General features: G+C 48.3%; 2 long non-coding RNA genes across 2 annotated transcripts in view; one reads left to right on the top strand and one right to left on the bottom strand.

The window, feature by feature from the left end:
* The window catches only part of LOC115344479, a 42,184-nt gene extending 19,566 nt beyond the window's left edge, over positions 1-22,618 (top strand). Inside the window, exons 2-3 of the long non-coding RNA XR_003924534.2 lie at positions 289-477; positions 20,618-22,618. This is a non-coding gene — a long non-coding RNA (uncharacterized LOC115344479). The remainder of the gene's footprint in view (positions 1-288; positions 478-20,617) is intronic.
* Positions 16,671-20,456, bottom strand: LOC115344477. Its single transcript, XR_003924532.1, has 2 exons — positions 20,219-20,456; positions 16,671-18,396 (listed from the first exon to the last, which is right to left on the bottom strand). It is a non-coding gene; the product is annotated as an uncharacterized LOC115344477 (long non-coding RNA).
* Positions 22,619-24,481: the final 1,863 nt, after the last annotated feature.

Genomic DNA, 24,481 nt, shown 5'->3' with positions numbered 1-24,481 from the left:
CGTGCTTTTACAGATGTTGTTCTTCATTGTAACTTAGGAGTAACTAAGGTCCATGTGATGGGTACCTGAGACGTTTTTCCTTTGTCAAAGAAGGAAGGAAATTACTCGCCGAGGAGACTTCAGTGTTGGTCCACTGTAGCCTACGGCTGAGTTCAGTGAAGCCAGAAACTTATCCCACAGGTCTATGTATTTAAATGGTCAAAATAAACAAACAAAACCTCTTGCTTCCCCCAAAACCCTCCCAAACACCCAAAGCGATTTCCTAACAGAAATTCTGTATTTTTGCAGGCTGGTGTGATGCCGTGCCCTGTGGGTTATCCTTCACAAACTTGTAAACAGCTGTCGGATTTGATGGAGAAATGGGAGAGGGAGGAACTCCTGTTACCATTGTGTCAGATGCAGCAAGGCGTCTTCTGGTCTCTTTAGACGCGTTAAAAGCATCTCTTAGCATCTCTCCCGTGACTTCAGTTTGTTAAGGTAAGAAATGCTAAAATAGTCTTAATAAAGTGTGGAAATGAAGAAGAAAACCCTCAATAGCTGTGACAGACTTTAAGCTGTGGATCCATAGCCAGCAAAGTGCGTAATATCTACTGAACTGGAGGTGCTTCCCCTTGGCTCTCCCCTCTGAGCGGTATGCTTCAGCACGCATTTAGCTTCCCCTAAATCCGTGTGGAAGGCAGGCACGTGCTAAGTGTCGAGCTGGATTGAGACTTAATTCCTCCTGAGGTAAAAGATTGCAGATCACCCACAGTCCAACCAAAATCTCCTTCCTTCCCAGCACGCCTTCTCCTCTGGCACCCGGGAGAAAACCCAGGCTGCTGAGCTTTGGGGTTGCGTTGCCAAATTCAGAGTCAATTCACCTCCTGTTGTGTTTTCCCACCCGTGCCCTGGTCAGGATGCACCACCGCATCTCCCCCTCGGGCAGGGCCTCCGGGCTCCTGCTGCCTGTGGGGACCGGAGCAAGGATGCTCTTCTCCACGGGTAGACCTGCCCCGTCGCATCGCGGTTCGGGGGGCTGCATCCATCACCCTCTGTGTCTCGGGCTGATGAGTGCCACCTGGGCTTGGGTGCTGGGTCTCCACGGGTGGGAAGGATGGAGGAGCTCGGTGGGCTCGCCTCGCAGCTTTTCTCATCCTCCGAACCCGGGTTGTCAATGCAGCAGCACTTACCAGCCGTGCTAATCAGAAATAATGTGCGGCTTAATAGAACTTCTCCATTAAAAGGTTTTGGAAATAATATATAAAATGAATAGTTCAGCCAGCGAGTTTCAAACGGCTGGGGAGGGAGGGGAGCCCCTGCTCACCCGCAGACCTCTGCAGCACCGCGCATACAGTGACGCTACGCCTAAAACTGAAGCTGGGAATTGGTTTTGATTTTTACTTAAAATTCAAATGTCTGATGTTCTTAAATTGAACAAATGATATTTTAAAAAAATATATCAGGCCCCAACATCTGCAGATTATGATTTGCATTTTGAAATTGGCTTCTTGAATTGAACAAGGATGAATACTGTCACTCTTCTTTTATTCGCTCAGTTTATTTAATGAAATGCTAGAGGTCAACCCTTTGTCCTTAAATTAGTTACTATAAAAATCTTTTTGTACTTTTCTGCTTGTTATGATGTCTTCTAAGCAGAAGAAAAGGTTGCCATTAATTATGTCTTTGTTGAATATGGATATCTATTCATAGTTAGTTAAACAGTTTCAAACAAAATTAGCATTGAGCAACTCTAAGGCCAGCTTTAGGTTGGTTATCAAGAATTTTTTGCTAAGAGAATGCTCTTCTGCAAGTGTGCATTATCTAATATATTCAGCTTTCAGTTGCTAATTTTTTTTCCAGATGAAGATGGGCTTAATTGAGGTTGTGCTTTTAAGTTTGTAGAGCTCTTCAGCATCTCATACAAAAGCATCTAGAGGCTTTTCATTTGTCTTGAGTATGTTTTAGATGTACAAATATTATTTACTTTAAACTCTAAATCAAAAGGCGCGCTGTAACTATTTTAAATAAAACATTATTCTCTGCTGAAATATATATAAATTCAAAGCGGGACTTTTTTTCATTATCACTTAATTTATTTGAAAGAGCTGCTATTAACAAATTTTAGGATAATATTGAAATAGCAGTTTAGTAGCTGGTCTCAAACAGGCATTTAGTAATGTAATTTACTTGTCAAAGATAGAGGATGTATATTAACGTTAAGATATAGCTCCAGTTTCATGTCTAACTCTTAGCTAAGTGCCATTTTGAATAGGGCTTTAAAGATTAAACTGCGTTAGTTTTTAGAAAGGTCTCAATACGACGATAAAGCTAAATTTTTCAATAATAGCCGCGTTGGGTGGCCGTCTCTTTTGTGACGGGGTCTGGTTTATTTTATTTATTTTTCCAGTCTCAGCCGGTGGTGCCACCTGCAGTTACCGGGGCAGCTCCCGGGGCAGCGGTGGCTTTCGGGGGGTGACGGGGGGCTGCGGGGCAGGTGCAGCCTCCCCATCCCGGGGAGGTCCCTGAGCCCTGGATGCCCCTCGCCGGGGGGGGGGGCACCCCACACGCACCCCACGACCCCACCGGCATGGGGCCCGCTGCCTGGACCGTGCCCCAGGGACCTGGCAAAAACCCCTCTGCTCTTACTCGACCCCAGAAACGTTTCTTAAGAGACCCTGACAAAGCGAACCGCCCTGCCGCCGTGGCAGGGCACCCGGGGCTCTGAGAGGGGCTGCGGCGGGTGCCTGGGTGGGTTGGGGGGCAGCAGCTCGGGGGGACCCACCCGCCCCCACCCCCTGGCGTTTAAGGGGCTGCGTGGACCGGCACGGACGGGCCATCGTTAGCCCTTGGCTGTCCGGCCCCAAGCCAGACAATAACGTGCTGGGTGTTTGGAAACGGGGAGGAGTGGGGAATGGAGAGAGGAGAAAAAGCTACGAGCAAAAAAAGAAGATCATTAGGAAAAGTAATAAGAAAATATAAACGTGGTAGCGGAGGATTAGTCCTAGTCATTGGAAATGCAAATGAACTTCATGCTCGCTCCCAACATCTTTTTTCTGAGCTTGTATTTCAGAAAGGATTTTCCTCTCGTTTTTTCTCCCTCTTTACCTCCTCCTCAGTGCAACAGTGCTGCTTTCCCAGCAGCATTAAATATTCTCCAAGATGAGACTGTAACCTTGTAACGCTTTTAGGTATAATATACATATTTTTTTCATTTTAAATGCTAGCTCATAATGACATTGTGAAGTAGGGATCCCGAGTCAGCCTTATTATCATGGTGTCTCCTTGAGCTGAACCTCTGAGAAATGTGAAGGGGAGACCTTTTGGAATGAACAAATCCTTTAGCTGCCTATAATTATTTATTAAAATAGGCTACCGGGATAAAGGACGGGGAGGGGGAGGGAGGAGCAGCATTCCTTTCTCTGTACGTCCCTCCATGCAGATATACGTATGTATACATATCCGGCGATCAAGCCGAGTGATTGCAATGTCCAAGCCCTGTATTTTAGAAATATAAAATAATGGATGTGCAGAAAGGAAAAATAGAACGTGAACAGATCACATGTATTTTTCTGAACCGAAAGGAAAACGCTGCGTCCTGACCACTTGGAGAGCATCCTCACCCTTCAGTGTAGCTGCTGGGGATTCTCATGTAAATGCTGAGCACCAGGTTGGGAGGAATGCCATTCTGTACCTGTACTTATGGCTCCATGTGAAAAGGAAAATAAGGATGGGATCAATGTTTTTCCCACTGTGTGCGTGAGTGGTGGAAGAGAAACCATCCTGCTTCATTGCTGGGTAAAAGCAAAAAATAAATTAAAAAAACCCCCAAAACCCACAAAAACCAAAAAGCAAACCTTGCTGTCATTTTATTTAATGAATTGCATTGATTGCTGCAGATTTGTCTCACTTCATTAATCGGCCAAACCAGCACGTGTTAGCTTTGTGCTGTTGAGTATTATAGAAGTAACGTAACCCTCTCTCTACATCTTGAGAAATTTTATAAACTTAGCAGGCTATTAAAAAAAAAATCTTTGGGGTCAACTTTCCACTTGTGCCTTTAGCTCTTGAACAAGTACTTTTATGGTTTCTTCTAATATATAGGATTTATCTGCAGCTCTGTGAAGAGCTTTTAAATTTAATCCAGCGTTGAAGTAGTAATTTGTTGCTAGTGCTTTATAACAGGCTTTTCTTTTAACTTTCCCGGGACGCGGGCTCTTTGTGCGGGCTAATCTGTGACACACAATGCCAATCTGCTCGGGGTATCTCGGGTTTGGACCTCAGATGTCCTCAAAACACGAGGAATGAAAGTTGGTGAGTGCGTTATGATCGGAATGGTAAGATGGGAATTGTCTGGCAGCGGCGCTCCGGGGACAACGCGCGGCTTGGGGGGGGGGCTCGGGGGGGGGCTGCACCCATCGGCGGCTCGGAAAGCCCCGGCACCGTTGTGATTCCTATTGCACGGGCGTTACGTTCGGAACTTGGTCAGGGTCTGAGCTTTTTTCACGTGCGCACACAGAGCTGTCGGTGTACGTAATTTATAGGAGCTCCTGCAGCTTTTCTGGAAAGTCTGTAATTTTTTTCAGTCCACTTGGATAAGCTTTTTTAAAATCAATTTTAAAATTCCTCTTACATTGGTAGTAACATGTTTGGGTTTTTTTTTTCTAGAGGAGGCAGTGGTATAGGCTGTCTATATTATTTCTTTTTCAGAGAGGGCAAAAAAATCATGATAATGGAAAAGAATCTTTTACCAACTGTTTATTTTAATTGAAGTATACACAGCTTTTAAAATAAGTTTTAAAGCGAGAATTTCGCCATTCTGCCTTACAGATGCACGTCTTTCTCTTTTTTTTATTAAAAACAGTATTTTTGATCCCAGATGATTAATGAATATTTTATTCCAGATACAAAAACATATTGGGGATATGTTTGGACATAGTATAAGCATGTGAAATAATGCACAACAAATATGAAATAGTCTCTCATAAATAAAGATACCGAAGCCACAATATTAAAAATGGGAGTAGCTCTACCCGCCTCCCTTTTATCAGGAACATTTCTAAACTAGACTGATATTACAGGAGACTTTTTGGCAGCTATGGCTCAGGCAAGAAATGTTGATGTATTTACATTCATTATATCTGTACTTCATATTTTTGGCTGGGGAAAAAATGGATCCCTTTTATACGTTGCGTAAATTTGTTCCTGAGGCACAACGTATATCAGCATCTTTTGCTTCTCTTACGGTGCTGTTAAAAATCTGCTTTTGGGAGCCCTGTGCACCCAAATCTCATCCTGGTCCCCACTGAACAGGGACAATTACCCTACGCCGTCGTCGCCGGGTCCTTCTGCCTTTTTCCTGCCAGCTACCATTGCACAGGCATTAATTAATTACAGCCCAAACCGTACGTTTCCAAAAGGACGAACCGCAGCCCGGAAATATTTTTGAGCCATTAAGCGGGGAACTTGCAGGTACAGCAGCACGTGTGGAGGTTTATAGGGATGATTTAGTGAATATGAGAACATATTTTGTGCTCCATTGTTTAGACTCAAGAAGGCATAAAATCTTTAACATCTATTTATCATGTAGCTATTTTAATGTAAACATTTGTCTATTTGGATGAAGTGTTTTCATTATTAAGCTAATTTCCACATGTTTCAGATAGACTGATGAGTTCGAAGCCGAGCACTTGCTGATGAGAAACGAAATTCTGCCTCAGCTCAGCCTGCTGTCAGATACATCTTCATTAGTTTTTGTCATTCACTGATGGCAAATGCTCTATAAATGAGATGACGATCAGGTCCGCCTTGATAACTTGCCTTATCTCATTAGTTTTCACATCAAAGTTAATCAGCAATGTGAATTGTAATTGCTGGAAGAGACAATGCAATAGATCACTCGGCCTTTTTTTTCTGTATGGCATCTTGAAACATCAGCAGGCTGGTGTGAGTAGATAGGCTCAGAAAGAAAATGATGTGGAAAGCATAATAAGCAAGCTGCTCAGAATTAATGAGCTTACCCAATAAGAAAAGAATAACCAATCAATGTGAGTTGGGCAAATATAATTTAGGAATAATTGCTTGATTGGTTGTCTATAGTAGACTGATTTGACCACACACAAGGATTAAGAATTAAGATGTCAAGGCGAAAAATAATTTGGCAACTGAGGGCATGTAATTTTTTGTTTCCTTCCCTTTATGACTGAAAGCGATTGCTGTTTGATATGTTATTCCCCAAGAATGAAAACATTAGATAGACACACACTGGTGGGTGGTTTGGTTTTTTTTTTTTCCTTTATGCTTCTTTTATAATACAAGCTCTTTCAAACCTCAGTGGGGATATTTCAGTATGGGACATTAAAAATGAATAGAGTAAAAAATAAAAAATAAAAAAAAACCCCAAGTGTCTTCATTTGTAAGCGTTGCATTGAAAAGAGCTGCGAGTTCGAAGGTGCTGTGCACAAAATGCTGGTTTCTGGCAAAACGACGTGCCTGGGTGTTTGCAAAGCCCAGCCATTACTTGGTCCAAATCGGAAACACAATTCTTGCGGTATGCACGCTTTTAATATAATTTTCCCCACAGCCATTGGCCAATTAGTAAAGAACCCTTATATTCTTCTATCTAAACTATGGGGAAGGTTCAGCCAGAAGGTAAATTTGCTTTGATCTACATTACACCTAATTGAGTCACCACCAATGTCTCTATCCCAACATCAAGAAATGTGAAAATGTTAGATTATTTCACTGGGGATTAAACCTAATTTTCGCGTGTTCTGCATTAACCTATTAGGCTGACTCATCTGCATTGCTAATACGGCTCAGGCAGCTGTCACTGCTAAAGAAAAACATGATCATGCAATCCTTGAATGAATGATTCCAGCTCTGATTAGTGTTAGTGAAGTTAGCTGAGCCCTGGTGATAAGGCAGGAAAATTCCCAGGTTGCCAATAGCTTTGAAAATTATCAGACTGTGGGCAAAAATGTACCTCGCGGCTCGCGGGCCTCCCTCCAAAGGCGACATTATTTAAGGCCGTCTTTTTTGGCTGCTTGCATAAACGTGTTTGCTTCTTTTAAGGGGCTGATGCCAGGGGTACGTATTAAAATGCTAATGGAAAACAACCTGAGCGCAGCCCGGTGTGGAAAGCGGGAGGTTTTTCCCCGCCCGGGTGCATTAGCTTTGGGGTTTAAATGCCATTTCCAGAGAGGAGCGGCGGCGGAGATGCCAGACCGGCTCCAGCCAGGAGAAGGGGCTTGCGGGAGCCGCCGCAGCCCCCGCCGGCCCCTCCGGCCAGCGCGGACCACCGCACCGCACCATGTCTGTGCCTCTACCAGCCCTGCTCTTTGTTCGCAGGGCGGCGGGCACTGCCGTCATCTCAAGCCGTTCCTTATTTCTTTCTATCCGTCAGATTTAAATAGTAAAAAAAAAAAGCAACAATGACACATCCCCTTGAGATGGGAAAAATTTAGGAATGAGTTAGCCTCCTAGCAATAGAGCCAGGAGCCAATTTAATCCGATTAGTGCCTGCCAACAATAGATGCTCCTAACCCATTGTGGACAGAAGCTTTCACTTTATTTGTTTCTATTAGCCAAGAATCCGAGATATCGGAAAAGTGGAATTTTGCCTCATCAGATCGCTCAGACGATCAACAAAAAAACAAATTGAGGAAAATAGTCTAATGTGTCAATATTTATCTTTTGGCCCTAATTGTCTGCGGAGAGGACTTGTTGAGTGCGCAAAGTTTGCAGCTCCAGTTTATCTGTGTGCTCTTGATTCCCCCCATTGTACGGATATAGTGGCAGCTCCTCACAATGTAATGATGTTTAAAAAGGGCAGTAACTGCAGAGGCATAATAGAGGCATTTTAATGGAAAAAGACTTGCAGTTGTCAACCAAACTGCAATGCTTGATAGAAAATGTAAAAGGGCTTTAAACTGATATATATATATATATATATATTTATATAAATTTACAGTTTCTTTGTGAATACACTTGCTTCGGGTTTAAGCAGCGGCTCGTTCCTGTCGAATTTGATAGCAAGAAACCCATTTTCAAATACTTTTGAATGCATTCTCCTCTCTCCCAAACCAAAGCCTGTCGTGGCATTGATATCATTTACTACCAGCAGCATAAATCAGCATCGCTGGTGGCTCCCCTCCCTACGTGTATGCCTGTGGCATCCCTTTGACGAGGAATCGCCGTACCTGGGCTCGGTGTGGTACCGCCGGAGGGGATCTCCTCTGCCCTCTGCACCAAAGGATTTCCCTCCAGTCTGGGTGAAGCCACCCCTGGCATCAGGCTTCGTGGCGATCCCTGAGGACCCTCCAGAAAGCACTGACCTGCTAACAATTTCCTCCCCTCAACGCCTTTTCAAGGTCTGCTAGGTATCCGGCTTTTAATCAGCGTGGCACACGTTGTATCGGTTCGTTATAGCACAAACGTTCCCCCAAGGCTGATGTGAAACGCTTCGTGCAAATCTGCTCCGGGCAGGCAGGGGGGATTTTTTTTTTTTATTAATTGACTACACTTGTAGCATCATCAAAGTAGGAAACCAGGTTGGTTTGAACAGACCTGAGTTACTACAACGCCACGCCGGCCTCGTTCATTTTGCTTGCTGTTTGTGAGAAGCGGGCCACCCCTCGGCGCTGCTCTGCTCTGCTGAAAGCCCACGGCCGTCAAACATCCCCAGACGCTTCCCGAGAGCCGAGGGAGGCTGGCTGTCTGGGAACGCCACGTCTTAAAACGTTTGAGCCTTGCGGGCGGTGAAGGGCTGGGTTCACGTCAGCCGTGGCCGTCTAGGGCGGGCGGTGGGTCTGCAGAGCCTGGAGACGGAGACCGAGCTCTGCAGAGGGTGACCGTCCCCTCCAGGCGGGTGGGCTCTCACGCTCTCAGCGAGCACCCATCTCCTGCTGGCTGTGGAGGGCTGAGCCGGCTGCTGGCCTCCCTTCGGCAGCAAGATAGCTCAGGGCCGTGGGCTGGAAAGGGCCTCGTCATCACCGTCTGGTGTGAGTACCCAACGGAGGTGTCCATCGAACCCTACCGTAGCCTTCTCACCCCCCCAGAGGTTTAGCATCCTTAAATAGCGACGGCCCCGCACCGCTGCTGTGTGGTGGGTTGTGATTCTTCCCAGCCCGACCTCGGTGAGATCTGGTGATTTCATCCTTCCCAGCCTGATCCCGCTGATGGGCACCCCTACCTGTAAAATAACAGCCAGGCTGCCGCATGAAAAGCAATGACGTCTGAGGATTTAAGGGAAAACAGTGCTCTGTACCACAGTGATTCACTTGTGATGCTCCTGCGGTATCACTGGAGCAGAGTTTTGTAGGATTCTAAAAAAAGGATTAGATTGTTGTATTAGATATGGTTAAAAGTGTTATAAAACCTCATTGTTCTGGCAGTCAGCCAGCCAGAAATCTCCTTCAGGTGTCTTATTTTATAATTGTCCCCTATGAAATCTATTACCATTTTCTTTTGAAGCCTGTTCTGGCAGGCGCTTTCGCAGGTGGGACATCGCCCCTGCCGTCTGCGGGTCCGAGCTGCACTTCAGGGTCCCCTCGGGTTATTCCCCCAGGGTCGGCAGTGTTGGCATTAAAACACAACCCCCAGAGCCCGGGGCAGGGACAGAGCAGCACTAACTGCAGGATGAGGAATACCACAAAAATGGCATAATGAGGTATTTAATAAAACCAAGGGGAATAGGAGGAGAGGGACGTGGGGCACCGGGAGCCCTCCCCTGCCCCGAGGGGCCTCCCTGGGGACCCCCACCCCAGACCAGGAGTGCTGCTCAGGGCAGCTGGACCCAGCCATGCCCTCGGGCTCCCAGCACAGGGACGTGCGGTGCAGACACTCGAGCTTTGGAGTTTTGCCCCAAAGTGCTGAGTTATTTGCTATATGGAAACGTACTGATCCTCTGAGAAGACCCGTGCCACCTGGCGAAGGTGCTAAATTGTGACTTGGGAGGGGTGTGTTTTAACATCACAGGCTCCTTAAGTAGCTGCAGACTAGAATTTCATCCTTCTGGCCCAAATCCTTCAAGGCAATCATTGATTCTGCAGGTGGAGAGTGAATTTACCTGCAGGGGCTGGGGGCAGCTCTCCCCTGGGCAGCTGGGTTAGCACCTTGCCTGGGTGGATGCTGCCCTGTGAGCAACAGTCCCGCATGGGGAAAAAGGATCAGTGTGAACTATTCCCTGAAGCTATCCCAGAAAAAAGCTCCAGAAGTAGGTACTTTTATCCTAAAACGTTTGGGTTTCCCCCCCCTCCCTTCTGTTACAGTGATTGGCTCCAGGTGTCGACTGAGCAAACTCAGAAAAAGCTGCAGTTATTCCAGAGTATGTGTCCACGTGCAGAATATTCTGGAACAGGTATTTCACTTTAAATTCATGCCCCGTCTTATTCCAGAATACTTTCCCCGTGTAGAGGAGCACTTAGCTGGGGTCTCTGCTTGCTGCCGTACTAGTGATAAGATGGATTGGCTGATCTAATAGGTCTTTTCAATCTCTGATTTTGAAAGCTAAGATTGGGAAATTAATTTCAGAAAGGTCAAAACAGAGCAAGGCTATCCTGCTGCTGTGTGATGGATCCTATTTTTTTTAAATCTATCTATTGAAGAAAAGGTTAGTTATTCAGCATCCTGCAAAAAAAAGAAATAAATAAACCGAGCAGAGGGAATACAAAAAGTGTATAGATCTGCTGACCCATTCGCAATCTTCAGTTAATGAAAATGCCGGGGAACAGGAGTGGTAAGAGCCTGCCGAGCTGGGAGGCGCTGACCCCGCGGCTGCTGGAAGCTGAATGCTGCCAGCCCCGACCCCCCCATCACAATGCACGTGCCTGCGGGGCTGCCCAAGGGGCTTAGGAGCGGCGGCGGCGGCGGGAGCCCTGCCGGCTTCGGCACCCGCTGGCCCGCGGTGCTGCGGTGGCCAAAGCCTGGGAGGTCTGCTTCCACCTCCGTCCTCTGGTGGGCGGCTGCTGGGTGGGTTCACTGGGGTTTTTTTAAGGGCGGGTTGCAGAAATGCTGAGCAAATCCCGGTGGCGTTAACTAAAAATCCGGCTTGAGACGTAGGGGTGTCCGAAACGGGCGGGGGCATCACTCTGGGTTCGCTCAAGTCACGGAGAGGTTCTGGGGGTCGTGTCATATGTTAGTGGAAAGCTGGTCGTGTTTTTCAGTGAGAAAAGAAAGAGAAAACACAAAAGAAAAGGGGAAAAAATCCAAACCAAAGGCTTCACATAGGTATTTCCCTTCTTTTTATTCATTTCCTTCCGATGTGCAAGCCAAACAGTAAAAATAAAAATAAATTGCTTCAGGTTTTTTTTAAACCACAAAATCACAGGGAGAGAAAATGGGCCACTTGGGGGGGTAATCACTTCTTAATTAAAAAGAAAATAGACTTCTTTTTTATTTGTTTGCCCTTTTTATTTTTTTTGCCTCTCCACCTGTTTATATTCAGTAAACTGCTGAGCTGGCCCTTCCTCCATCCACTTCTCTTCTTACGGAAGAATATGTGATGTTGCAATTCTTGGAAGCAGGGAGAAATTAATCCTTTTTGGTAGCACTGGTTAAAACCTTGTCCTGTCCGAACTACGCTTTGTACGTTATGCCGTGCCCCGAGGCTAACACGTGGTGAGAGTCCCAGGTCAAAGCTAGGCAGCTGCTGTTCTTGGGGAGCCCTGTGGGGAGGAGGGTGCAGAAAGAGGTACCTGGGAAGCCGATGCAGCAAGCGAGGGGCTGTTGCTGGATGGGTAGTGGTGTCTGACGTGCCGAGGCAGCTGAAGAAGTGAAATTCAGCCATTCCAGAACTAGTGATGCATCTTTCCCCTTTTTTGTTAAGGACAAAATACACCGTAAGCACTAACTTGGACCTCCTCGGAGCAAACCCAAGGAATTCTGCTGATGGCTCTGGAGATAGGATCCTGTCTTGAATACCTAGCCATGGCAATGTTAATTAACACACTCATCTCAGATTTCATTCACCCTCGAACCTGTATGAGCTAATCTCACTTTAAAGTTCACTCTTTACAGACAAATATTAAACCCATATATACTTGGGGTTGTACCCATATGGTAGCGTGTTTCATATCCGTTATTGAAGCTCTCCATGTCTTGCTCGTGCATTTTCCTGTTGCTTTCTGCAATCAGTTATACAAAAACAATACAGCAGTACATGAGCAAAATAAACAAATATCTCCAGTTGAGGATTATGTTAACAAGTTCAGCAATAAATGACAATTATTAGTCAATATATACAAATGACTTAATTCTTTTAACACATCAGGCAACACTGGAGATAAAGTATAACTTGGGAAATTGGTTGCATATTTCATTCTGAACAGAAGATGTGAAGAAAAACATCAGAGCAAGCAAACACATCTGGCTCATTAACGTGATTATCTTTTCCCAGTAAAGAATCTCAAGCAGATTTGAATGGACACCAGAGCATCTCTATAAATCAGATTTAGCTCCCCACAGCAAGTGCTGGGGAAGCTGCCAGGCATCAGTTAACCTGTCCTTTGCAACATTTCTCTCGCTGCTAATTCCAGAAACATTGGAGCGATTAGCATGTCAAGAAGTTTCCATAGTCCCAAATATGTCCTGCTTCCCAGACCTGATACTGGAATTAGGCATGGATTAATCTTCTAGCATCCAGTGAAAAAATAGGAACTTAAGTCTCTGTAAGTAGAAGAATAGCTATTTTACTAACTTAGGATGAATGTTGGCTTAAAAGGAGGAATCTGTCCAGTGGGGAAAAATGAGGGCACATGCGTGCCTTATCGTATATATGATATAGCGTGGGGGTATTTGATTGACATGGGGAGTATGCTGTTGGCTAGGGAAGGCCTCTCTTAATGCACATTGTAGGGGTGTGCATGTGGTCCAGAAGGCCTCCGGGGTTGGGGTTTTTTTGCTATTAATATGTACACACGTAGATGCAGCTCAGCAGGCTTTTAGAACGGCTTTTGTAGGGACGTGTGTGTGGTCCCCTGACAGGGAGAAGGCGGTGAAGAGCCACCGGCCCTGAGAGCATCTCCCCATCCCGCAGGGACTCGCCATGCCGCGGCTTTCCCGCGGGACGACTTAGCCCTGGGAGCTGTGGCTTTCCCTCTTGTGTCAGGAGCTGGGAGAGGAAAGGGGTTGCGCTTGGCATGTAACACAGCAAGGTCATTCATCTGAAAAATTATTAACGAGAATTTTTATTATCTATGTTCCATATAAACGGCTTCCTCAGCAGAGGAGCATCCGGCGAAATTATGCCAATTCTCCTGGTCTGTGCACAATGCCAACGGAAGACGTTTATTTTGGTCATGAGTGATAAAAAGGAAATTCAGCTCCATGCCATGGCTTAGGATAGCATCTCGATGAATTAGTCTGAAACCAGACCTGGCCTTTAAAATTTACTTTTAAAAATCGAGCGCTAAAATTGACACCCAGAGATGTGTGATCTCACGTGATGTTTCCCAAGGCAAACAGCACTATCTTCTCCAGTACCGCCAGTGCACCCCACCACCTGTCAGGGGCCGTGAGATCTGGCTCGAGTGAAGCGACCACAGGAGCTCGGAGCCGCTGGACCGAAGGGAATGGCTGGGTGGAGGGAAGCGGCTGGTCGCTGGACTCGCTGGGGATGCTCATCTGACCCCGCTGCAGCACCCATAACTGCAGGGGCTCCCCTGCCCGCAGCAGGTAATGGGATGGGGTACCCATCAACACCGTCCCTTAATTGCAGCACGTCCTTTACGTGCAGCCTGCTCGCAAAGTTTCACTGAGCTTTGGCTATTTGGAAAATCTCTGGGTTTCTGCGGGTAGGATAGTTTGCATAAAAAAAGAGTGACACGGTTATTCCTTAAAGCATTTAGCTTTAAATTATCTTCTGTTTGAAAATTTTCAAGCAAAAAAACATTAACTCAAGCCTAACTGAGAGGAGGTGCTGCAGGTTGGAGGCAGGACACTTTTTTCACATGAATCAGAGATGTTGACTCTTTACCAGCGCGTAAGTGGGACTCGTTCCTCCCTCTCTGCTGACACGGGGCCAGGCCTGCCACATACCAGAATTTTTCCAGTGTTTTCTGTCCTTGTACATTTTTGTAAAAACCCTTATATGGTACAGAAGCTGAGCAGAGTTCTCGTGTCTTGGGATTTGTTCCTATATCTTCCATGGGAGTTTTGCCCAAGTCCTCATTTTCTTCCCCTATTAAAGTGCACCCTTACCTGAGAGAGGATCTAGGTGTTCGATACTTAGAGTCACAAAGGCATTTAGGGCTTCATGTTCCTCTGATTTTTTTTTTTCCATGTGTTGTGGACTTCTTTTAGTTCAACTGCTGCTTTAACATAGAGTTTATATACTAATTTGAATTGTTTATTATGATTTATATAATAATTTCACATTAAGTATGCACTGGTAGCAAATTTGCATGGCAAAATGTAGTAATTCTTGGTGCAGGAGTGTCCGCGGGGTCGCCTAGGGTGTGGAAGGAGCAGGCGGAGCTCTTCCCTCGGGGACTGTCCCCCTGCCCATGGGGACGGAGGGGAGGACTCCTCCATCACCGCCATGGCGCTGCCCCCGCTCTTGCCCGGACCACGCTGGCTGTCCCACCTGCGCGGTGCCTTTGGACGTCTCCCGTGTGAGGTTCTCTTGAAGGGTAAGGGGTGAGATGCCACAAATGGCCTAACTCCGTCTGTCGGCGGAGCCGGGGGACGAGGACGGTGCGGGACGCCGGGTCCCCGAGCAGGTGTTGCTGCCGCAGCACGTGCTGACACGTGGCTCGGGTCTCTCCTCGGGTCCAGCTCCCAGCGATTTGCCCATGCGGAGGAGCCAGGCTCCATCGCAGTCTCGCACCCCTTCCTCCCGGCTTCGTGCCCTGCCGTGCTGAGGGGAGGGGGAGGAAGGGCGGTAAAGGCAAATAACCTGCATTTCTAGAAAGCAAAATAATAGGCACGCTGTAGGAGCTGTTGTTAAAGCTGAGGAGCCGCTCTTCCCCTCTGCTGCAGAGCAGATGTCAAAATATTTCCCCCGCCAGCTGCACGGGAATTGGTGGAGCTGCAGCCGGCAGCCTGCGGACTCTGTGGGTGCCCCCCACGCGCCCCCCCAGGCGTGGGAGACGCTGTTAACTGGCCTCTAGGAGATGGTGTCCAGGGCAGAACCCAAAGAGCCCTGGGTTCGGCGAGTCAGGTGCGTTGCCTCGGCCAAGGAGCCCGGCACCTGCGCTGGCCACGGGGCTGGCGTGCCAGCCACGGGTCCTTAACCTCCGGTGGATCCCGGCAACACCGGGGGGAATAGCTCTAAACCCCATTTAAATAGGGAGCCGGGGGGAGGGAGAGGGGAACATTTATTAACATCTAATCCTGTTAAGATTTTCTACACCATATGTCTGAGCAACAGAACATGTGAAATGTGTACTAATTACTCCTGCCAGTGTCATGTGTGTATATTTTATATGCAGTCCCTGACCTTTTTGTTAATAACTTCACATTATATTCATTGACCTGAAACAAATTGAATTCAGTGGCACTCACTCAAGAATTGAATTACATAGTCTTCTTAATTGGTCTCTTATTTAAATGTGGAAAAGTAACAGTTTACCACCTGTAATTTTTTTTTTTCCTTAAGAAATTCCTGCAGTGAGCACACGTGTGGGTGCACGCATGCCGGGGTCGTGTCTGGGGGGGAATTATCACAGAAAACCTAAGCCCGGCATGCGCCGCAGAGCAGAAAACCCCCCACAAAAGTTTTGTCCCTCCGAAGAGAAACCACTTGTAGAAGTCTGTAAAAGCACCCGAATAATCTCCCCTCCTTGGGGGAAAGGGCAGCACCTGGAGCGAGCTGCCCCCCCCAGCTCCCGGGACCCCCCACGCCGGGTGAGCATCTCCACTCGCCTCTGCTCAGCACCAATCCCTACGAACTGCCTGTCCTGCTGGCTTCTGCCAGGTCCCATCCCCAGCCTCGCTGTCTGTTCCCGAGCGCAGAAAGCCAAGGTGGGGAGCTGCGGGGTGCCTCGCCTGCCAGCGGCCATCCCGGGAACACCGACCCGCGGAGGATCCTCGCCTGCCATGGAGGAGACAGAGGCCGGCTGAAATTTCTGCTTTGCTTTTATTCTTCCAATGCCGAGTTAATTGCCAAAGCCGCAAAGAGGAGACTTACTCTTTACTTACTATATTTAACTTAAAAATGCAAATGTTATTAGTGTCCCGATCATTGATAAGAGTGCCTTTGTGCCATGCTTTAACCTCTATTAGGGGGGATTATGAGAACGTATCCACATTGGCATTTTCTAAGTGTCACTATGACAGCACTTGCTGCACAAATGCCTGGCTGTCACACTGAGGTTTATCACTAGGTTTTTTCCTGCGAATGCAGACTAATAAGCCCAGAAATTACAATTGCCTCCCTGCCGAATCTGTGATAGGCGGAAATAATGATATCAGTGCCCTGCTAATCTCCTTGCCTCCGCGCTTGGCACCATCCTATTGAGTCACCTGTCATACGCCGCTTTGATGAGGCGAATTCAATCTCTCAGCTATAATGACAATGGAGCCATTTTAATGTTTGGAAATGATTATGTGAAGGTTTCTCTTTGCTCTGTCTTGGCAAGCAAACCAGGTCAATGTTCAGGCTGTGTCTCCTGCCGCCGCTAACGACTTGGAAGGAGCCAGGCTGTATTAAGTGAATATGCCAAGTTATTAGAAAGGAGATGCTGAAGGCAGCGTCGTGGGGGGAGACTCTTTATTTCCTTTTTCACAGCAAAGCACGAGCCCGAGAAGATGCTTTACACACGTGAGCATCTCGCACGCCGGCGCGGTCCCCAGCAGCGGTGTACCGGGGCGCGCGTGCTCCGCACGCCGCAAGCGCGCAGCTGCGGGCACCTCGCAGCACCCCCCCCATGCCCCCACGCGCCCACGGCCACCGCGTTGTCCTTGGTGCTCTGTACGCTCTTCCAGCGCTAGTCCCGAGGCTGCTGCTCCAGGATGGGTGCGAGGAGGGATGCAGGCGCATCCCCAGCCCCGACGGCGCTGTGCCACAGGCACAGCTCGGTCCTCGGCGGCTTGTTGGGTAAAGCGCGATGTGACAGCGGAGCAGGAGCGGGCGAGGGACCCCCTCGTCTCACGGGCCAGAGCCCGGCGCGTGCTGGAGACGCTTGGCCGTGCCGGAGGGCAGCTGCTTTGGCGCCGGCGGGTTGCTCCCGTGTACGTTCAATACACCACGTTGGGTAACTGTAGTTAAGTTGCGGGTACTGGAGGGCAGGGCAGGGCTGGCTGCTGAATTCGCCTTCAGAAAAATCTCCAAGCTCTCGAAGAGGGTTTCTGCTGCCTCGCCTGGTAGGAGCTGTGCTGATTTTGACTTATCCTTATGTACCAGCCCAAAGGACAGATGAGCAGCACTGCGGCAGGGGCTGGAGCAAGGAGAGCAGGGGTGCTGGCTCAGGGCACCGCAGGAGCAGCCAGGCAAGCCATGAATGGGCCATCGCCTGGGGTGTTCATCTCTTTCTTTAAAATTTCAAGCTCAGAGCAACTTCCTCTTCCTCAGACTGCGATTTGTCACGGATCACAAAGACTAGAAAATGTGCCCAGGTAGAAAAAACCCTTTCTGCCCAGCCCAATGCGTGCAAAATGCACTTGCAAATCTCTGTGTTTGCACAACAGGCTGCAGGGAGCTTAAGGTCTGTCTAACTTAAAAAACCAAGCACCAGTCCGCTCATGTGTTGGGTCAATAAATGGGGAAGTGAACTGATCTGCTGCCAGAGGGGCGGTGGGGAGAGGCACGCCGGAGGCAGGCTGGGCAGTGATGGAGAGAGTCCCACGAGGTGCAGGGTGTCAGGCGCGTGATTCCTACCTTTGTGTTGCTTCCGATTAATTTTGTGATAGAGAAATTGCATTTCTTCCCTTCTCAAGCATCTGTGTCTCCAATGTCAGTGGTCTCTGAAACCAGGTCTCATCCTAGCCTTTAAATACGAGCTGAAACTCTCTATTTGTTTATTTTAATGTAAAAGGAAAATAACTACATTTCTTCAAGCTGTCGGAGGTCCCAAATTCATGGAGGAAAGCATCTCCAGACTAAATGAGGGTTTAAAGTCATCTTGGAGAAGCGCAGGGTCTGTTGGGGCCCACAGCTGGAACTCCATTGGTTGGGTAAAATTTGGGGGCTCTGCATGCCGCTTGGGGCTGCCTCCCGGAAGGTCTCTCCCTGGCATCTCTCTGGCAAGGTCATATGGGATGTGGGTGGCAAGGATGTGGCCCAATCCTGCAGAGACGTGCGAGTCCCAGCTGGAAGCGGTGTTTCTCGTGCGGTCTCCATCGCCGCTGCTCCGCACGAGGTGTCCCCAACTCTCAGCCCATCCTCTGGCATCGAGGTGCGGTACCCCCGGGACCAGGCAAGGGGATGCTGCACCCACGGGCCGGGGGTTTTCTTCGTCATCTTCCTGCTGGCGTTCGCTGCTGGGTTATTAGTATTTATTAATATGACATTAATTTTCTGAAATCTCGACCAACTCTTTGATAAGGGAGGAATAAAGAAGTAGAATTTCAGATGTCAAGCTTTTATTAACGAAAGTGTTCAAGGCCATCTCTGGATGGATATTACAGGCTGCTTTCACTCTGCTCTTCAGTTTATGAAAAGCAATTGTTTAGCTGTATAGAGAGTATAGAGCAGAATCAAATTGACCTGTGTGATACAGAAAGTAGCGCTGAGCCCATTTAACTAAGGGTCCTTTGAAAGAAATCTTTTTTATTATAGATGAGTGCTGAAATTATTTCAAGGAAGTGATTATCTGTCTAATAATTTTAAATGCATGAGTGACTTCCACATATAAAATTAAGGCAGCCCAAGGCAGCAGATTTGGAGATAGGCTTAACACATGGCAAGCAGCACAGTGACACAAATGCTCGGGGCTGTTCCCCCAGTATTCATTTTCAGGGATGCTCCTGGTAGGAGCCCTGCCCTGTGCAGTCAGCCTGGTGGGGATGAAGTTGGTGGGGATGGATGCTGGGATGGGACGGATGCTGGGATGGGACACGTGCGTGGATGGGACGCATGCTGGGATGTCGGTATTCGGGATATGGGGGTCGTCTGGTTTCGGTTACATCCTTGCAAGCCCAGGGGAGCCCGGCTCGGAGCTGGCTTTGCCCCGCACATCTGGGCAGCCTCGGGATGCACAAGCCCCACGCGTGCCTGCGTAGCTGGGGGCTCGGCGCCACCACCCCCCCACGCACCCCCACATCTCCCTTAATTAAGGCAGCCAATCTAATTAGGGCGGCGCCCCGCTGCAGCCGCCCCGTGGGGGCGCATCAAAGCCCGCGTGGGGCGCGCGTGGGGGGCGGCGCGCGGGCAGCGCAATTACCCAAGTTAAGAAAACATCCCTGTAATTAGCGAGGCAACTCTAAGCACAAGGAATGGAAATTAGTCACAGCGCAATAAATTAGTCGGTGCATATATTACGTGCCGTGAGCACCCCGGGGGCCTCCTGTTTGCAAGGCTTTGGTTTGCAACCCCATGCCTCTCAATAAAGCATTCATCCCTAGGTGATTATGTTCCAGCAAAAGGAGTTTTTAACTGAATTACAAATTTTCTTTTCTAATTCTTTTGTAGGCAGAATTGGGATTCCTCACTTTTTTCTCTTCCTTTTTTTTTTTTTTTTGAAGGTCCGGGGAGCAAAGCCACTTCCCTCCCCCTTCAGCTAATAATTAATTTTCAGCTTTTCAGGGTGCTTCAAGACCCTGCATTGTTTGCTTTAATTAGGAGCAGTAGTTAAGGAACTATTTCAAAATCCCTCCCCAATTTTGAACTATTTTAGCTGTCGTTTCTTTACTGGGGGAAGAAAAGGGGAGGGCAAAGCAGGAAATTGGACTGTAGCAGCACATAACATTTGCATCAAAATAATACAGCCGGCAACAGAAAATCACAATCACATCACTCAGAAGGAAGGAACAGAATACAAATTAAAGGAATAATGTAAATTTTTTGCCATTAAGCTTCAATGACCATTTGAAATGGTGCAAGGCACAAAGGTTTTGATGAGCATCATCCAGTTTGATTATTCATACTTGTGCTTCTGCTTGAATTAAAGTAGGAGTGCTAGAGCCTGTTAGAGCAAAATATTTGAATTGGTAGTGAACTCTCACCTTTACTTGCATCCATTTACTTTTCAAATGAATACCAGATAAGTTAGTGCATTTTATAATCGGCCTGTTTTCCAGTGAGTGCTGTCATTACATACCAATTTCTTTTAGAAGTGCTTCCTAAGAAACATTAAATACTTACAAATAAGGATCTGTCCATCATCGGCAGCAATCCTATTTGAGCAGCGTTAGGCGACTCAGGCAGGTTGCGTGCCCTCCCTTTGATGGTTGTGTGCATGACTTCTCCGGCCCCACGCACGGCTGCCACCGGTGTTAAACCCTGCTCGTTAGCTGCCCGGCAGGCTCTGCTCCCCGCCGGCTCCACGCAAACACCTGGCTGGTTTGCAAACAAACACCCTGCCCGGCCAACACGTGCCTGTGCCTTGCTGCCTGCGGGGGGACCTGCTTTCAATCTAAAGAGTGATATTTTATTTTATTTTATTTTATTTTATTTTAGGGGTTTTTGTTTTATTTTATTTTAGTCTATTTTATTTTATTTTATTTTATTTTATTTTATTTTATTTTATTTTATTTTACTTAGGCAGTATCATCTCCTCTGAAAAACAGAGCCAGGTCCACAGCTGGCAGAGGGACACATCCAAAGGAGCCTGGTTTCGAAGGGAGGAGCTGCCCAAGGTTCGGGGAAGGCCCATAGCAAAGGCTGAGGCAACTGGTCCCACCGATGGAGGTGCGTCTGGTGCGCAGGTGTTGCCGAGTTGGGCACCGGAACATCCCTGGCTTTAACTAGCCAGATTTTCCATCTGCAGATATGAGAAGAGCGAGCGTTTTGGCATTCAGAGGCGTAGCTGCCCACGGTCAGGAGATATCCCTCGACTCCTGACCTGCAGGGTGGCACGGCACAGGGACGTTGTTTGCAGGGGCTGGGGCGGCAGGACAGCACCGTCACCCTGCGTCCCTGAGCCATCCCGGGCCAGGCTTCTCCCGCTGCCCTGTGCCCGCTTTCTTCTTTACGTGATCGCTGCTTCACCCTGTTTCTAGCACTCACCATCATGAAACACAGATAGCTTGCAGAGAGGAAAATTGAAAGAACAGTATTTAATGTGGGTTTCAGACACTGTGTTGTGAATAATGATGGATGCAGAGAAAAAGCAGGGAGTGTTAATGTGGGGTAGCAGGAACCAGCCCAGAGAAACTTCCCTGGGGGCCTGATGCTGACCAGCTGGAAGAGGCTGGCAAGTTTGCTCTGTACCTAAATGAGAGCAAAACTGGCCAGCTATTTGTTTACCATGAACTAGGAAGATATAGTAGGATTTTACAATTGAGCTTTTTGCAAAAGAAACGTATTTTAAATTAACTCGGAATGTCTCCTTTAAGAGAAAAAAATCAGTGTATTCCAGTGGTCAGGTTTCAGATTGCTTATATACAAATACTGGTCCAGATTTGTAAAGAGAGACAAGCCAGCCCTGGGAGTTTATCAGCTTTGTGTGTGTTAACGTGCGCGCACAGATCTAGCAGATTACACTGAGTTACTAATGGTGTGGCTCACTCCTTAATAAAAAGTTTAAAGGCAGGCTTGGACTAGGTGATAGGTTTAGTTTCTCCGGGGCATTGCAGAGAGCGTGTAAGGAGCCTTCCGGGACGGGGGGTGCTGCTGGCACCGACTGGGGCTTCCCTCCTTTCCCACCAACGCCAGGGACCCACAGGCTCCTGCGGGAAGCCAAACTGCAGCCTCCTACCTTACTGCTCAAAATCACTGCAGCAAAAGCCTTTTGCTGCCTTCAGCACCCATTATCAAAAAGATCTGCAGGGCTGGGCCGCGGGGCTGAAGGAATTTTAGTATTGTGATGCACTTTTTCACTGCGGGAAGGTGCTGTTGGCTGTGGGCTTTGGGCTTTGGGAAAGCCTGGGTGTTTTGGGACAGCCCGCTGCTGCAAGGAGAAAAGCCCCAGGTCTCTATTTTCCTGGCTGTGTTTACAGTCCCATGCTGGTGCTACCCAGGAGTTTTTCCTGACAGTCATTTGTATCTCGTCATCCCTAGGCTTTGGCCAGCCTTGGGCCAGGTTTGATGGCTTCGTGAAGATGTGACCCATTTTTACTCTCCGTTGGGTGCCGGCCACAGCCCACCAGGGCAGGCAGGGCAGTCAGGCCTCTTCAGCAAGCGCTGCTGAGGCAGGGTGAGCTTAGCTTTGCTGCGCTGCCCTGGGCTTAGCAGGTTATTCCTAAGGAGCAATGAGCTGGTGATCCCACTTAGATACATCCTTCAACTCCATCCAGCTGGAGATGTCAGCAGAGCTGGCAGCACCAGCAAAGGTGGCGTCGGTGACCATGGATGGGGCGTTGGACAACAATTATTTTGCTTTTCTGCTCTGGCGTGACTCGATGAGCCCCACATGCTTTGGTACCTGCTGCACAGTTAAAGCACAGCCCCCAACATGGGGGTCTCGCTGCTGTGGACCCCGTGTCACCTCCCCAAACTCCCTCCAACCTCGGCAGTGCACGGGCAGGATCCGCTCCTGCCTGTCCAGGGCAGGTCTGCCCCTCCGCACCAGTTTGCAAACACCCCACTGTTGGACAAACTGGGAGCTGCAGGATGTTTTACCCTGGTTCACTTTGGTGCTCTATAAAATGCCTTTTATTAAAAAGAGGCAAAAAACCAAATCAATGCAACTACACATCAAAAACAAACCAACCTCCGTTTTAGCAATTTTAAAGCAATCCATCAGAAGCTAATGAAGGCCAGGTTATTTAAATGATAAAGGACAGGGAATGAATGCATACCATTGTCTCTGTGCTTTTTCCAAGGTGATCTGGGTTAAAACCATGCTCTCAGGGTTAATTTTGAGCTACTTTTCTTTTAAAAATGTTTTTTTCCTTGTTGACACAGGGGGGTTGATTTATGTAATATCCATAATAATTCCCAGATTTCTGTAGATTACAAGGTTATCCCCATGAATGGCTCTGCTGGCAGAGGGACAGGGTCTTCCCCGGCACGGGCTCCACACTGGCCTCCCGCCCCACAGTGATGGGGAGAGCAGGGTCTGGCCATCGCCGCTCACCCTCCCTCTCCCCCGGCGCTTGCGGCCCTTCCCTTCCCTTGTTAATTAAGGATGCTTAATACACAGCGCTCTGGGGTGCAATTAAAAACAAATAAAATAAAAAGGCGGCATGGAAAAGTGCAGCCCTGCTCTTTCCTTCCACTTTTCCCCCCTCTCTGGTTTCCGTGTTGCCTTTTCAGCCACCCCAGGGATGGTTTCTGGGGATCACCAGCACCAACCCGGCAGGAGCTCAGACCTGCTGCCCCCCCCCACCCTCCCCATGCACCTTTGGGGTCACATCCATGCACATGAGCCTGGCAGTGCCAGGGGGTCTCTCCTGTCCCCATCAATAGTTTAATAAACCAGCCGAGGAAGAGACCAGACTGGGGTCCAGCTCTCCAAAACAGGTCTCCCAAGCCTGAAAGACACAGTCCTGGGGACCGGGAGCGATGCCTGCCACCCTACCAGCCCTAAGCGGTGGCAAATCAAGGCTCTGACCCCTGAACATCCTGAGATTTGAAATGCACCTGTAATAACCAGGAGGTTTCCCGTGCCTCGATGGAGGGGCACTGGGCAGAGGAGAAGGGGACATGACCAAGGGTAGGATGCCAGCAAAGCAGGCGAGGGAAAGTGCTTCTCTGCACTGCCACCTCCCATGCACACATGCAAGACCAAAGAAAGCCTTTGGGAAGATTTGTTACCTTGGGCTTGGCTGCTCCAGATTAGTTCTCTCTCTATACTTTTTTTTTTTCTTCCCCTCCTTGGGTTTTTTGCTGCTCCTTCCCTCCCCAGCACTTCAAAGTCCCACTGTCTTTCCAGACACTTTACCACGTCCTTGTTATCCGGACGCGAACTCTCCTAAGCCGCCCCGTTGGCCGCTGGCGTGCGTGTGGGCAATCACAAATTTATGACAATGCCGAGACTTTGGGGGGAGAAAGGCAAGCGCGTTTCTGCCACAAACCGCTGCTTTCAGGGATCATTCCACTCGACTGGTTGAGAAGAAAACTGCTCTGATAGAAACTATGTTATAATAGTTGGGAACTGGATAACAATGCCCTACCAACGGAGCTGATTTATTCTCATATGCCAGCGTGGGGAATTGGTATGCACCAAAGCAGAAAATGAAGCTGGCTTTTCAGAAGTGTTTAAAATCAAGCGGCTCTGGAGTCACCAACTGATTATTTAGGTAATCTTTCGGCGGCCAAGCCATCCCATTTCATTAAGGGCGGTGCTGTTCTGCAAAGCAAATATTGCACGTGATCAAAATGAAGCTGCCTCTCCCCCGTCGCCCCCATTAAACTTTAACTTTGCTTATCAGCCCCCCGCAAGGAAGCGCCAGCTGGAGGCTGTGAAGGTGCCAGCGCATCACAGGAGTACCTGGGAGGGGCTGGGGGGAAAGAGGTGGGGAA

The sequence above is a fragment of the Aquila chrysaetos genome, chromosome 8, assembly GCF_900496995.4.
Source record: "Aquila chrysaetos chrysaetos chromosome 8, bAquChr1.4, whole genome shotgun sequence".
Lineage (NCBI taxonomy): Eukaryota > Metazoa > Chordata > Aves > Accipitriformes > Accipitridae > Aquila > Aquila chrysaetos.
This window is presented reverse-complemented; position numbering and strand designations above follow the sequence as displayed.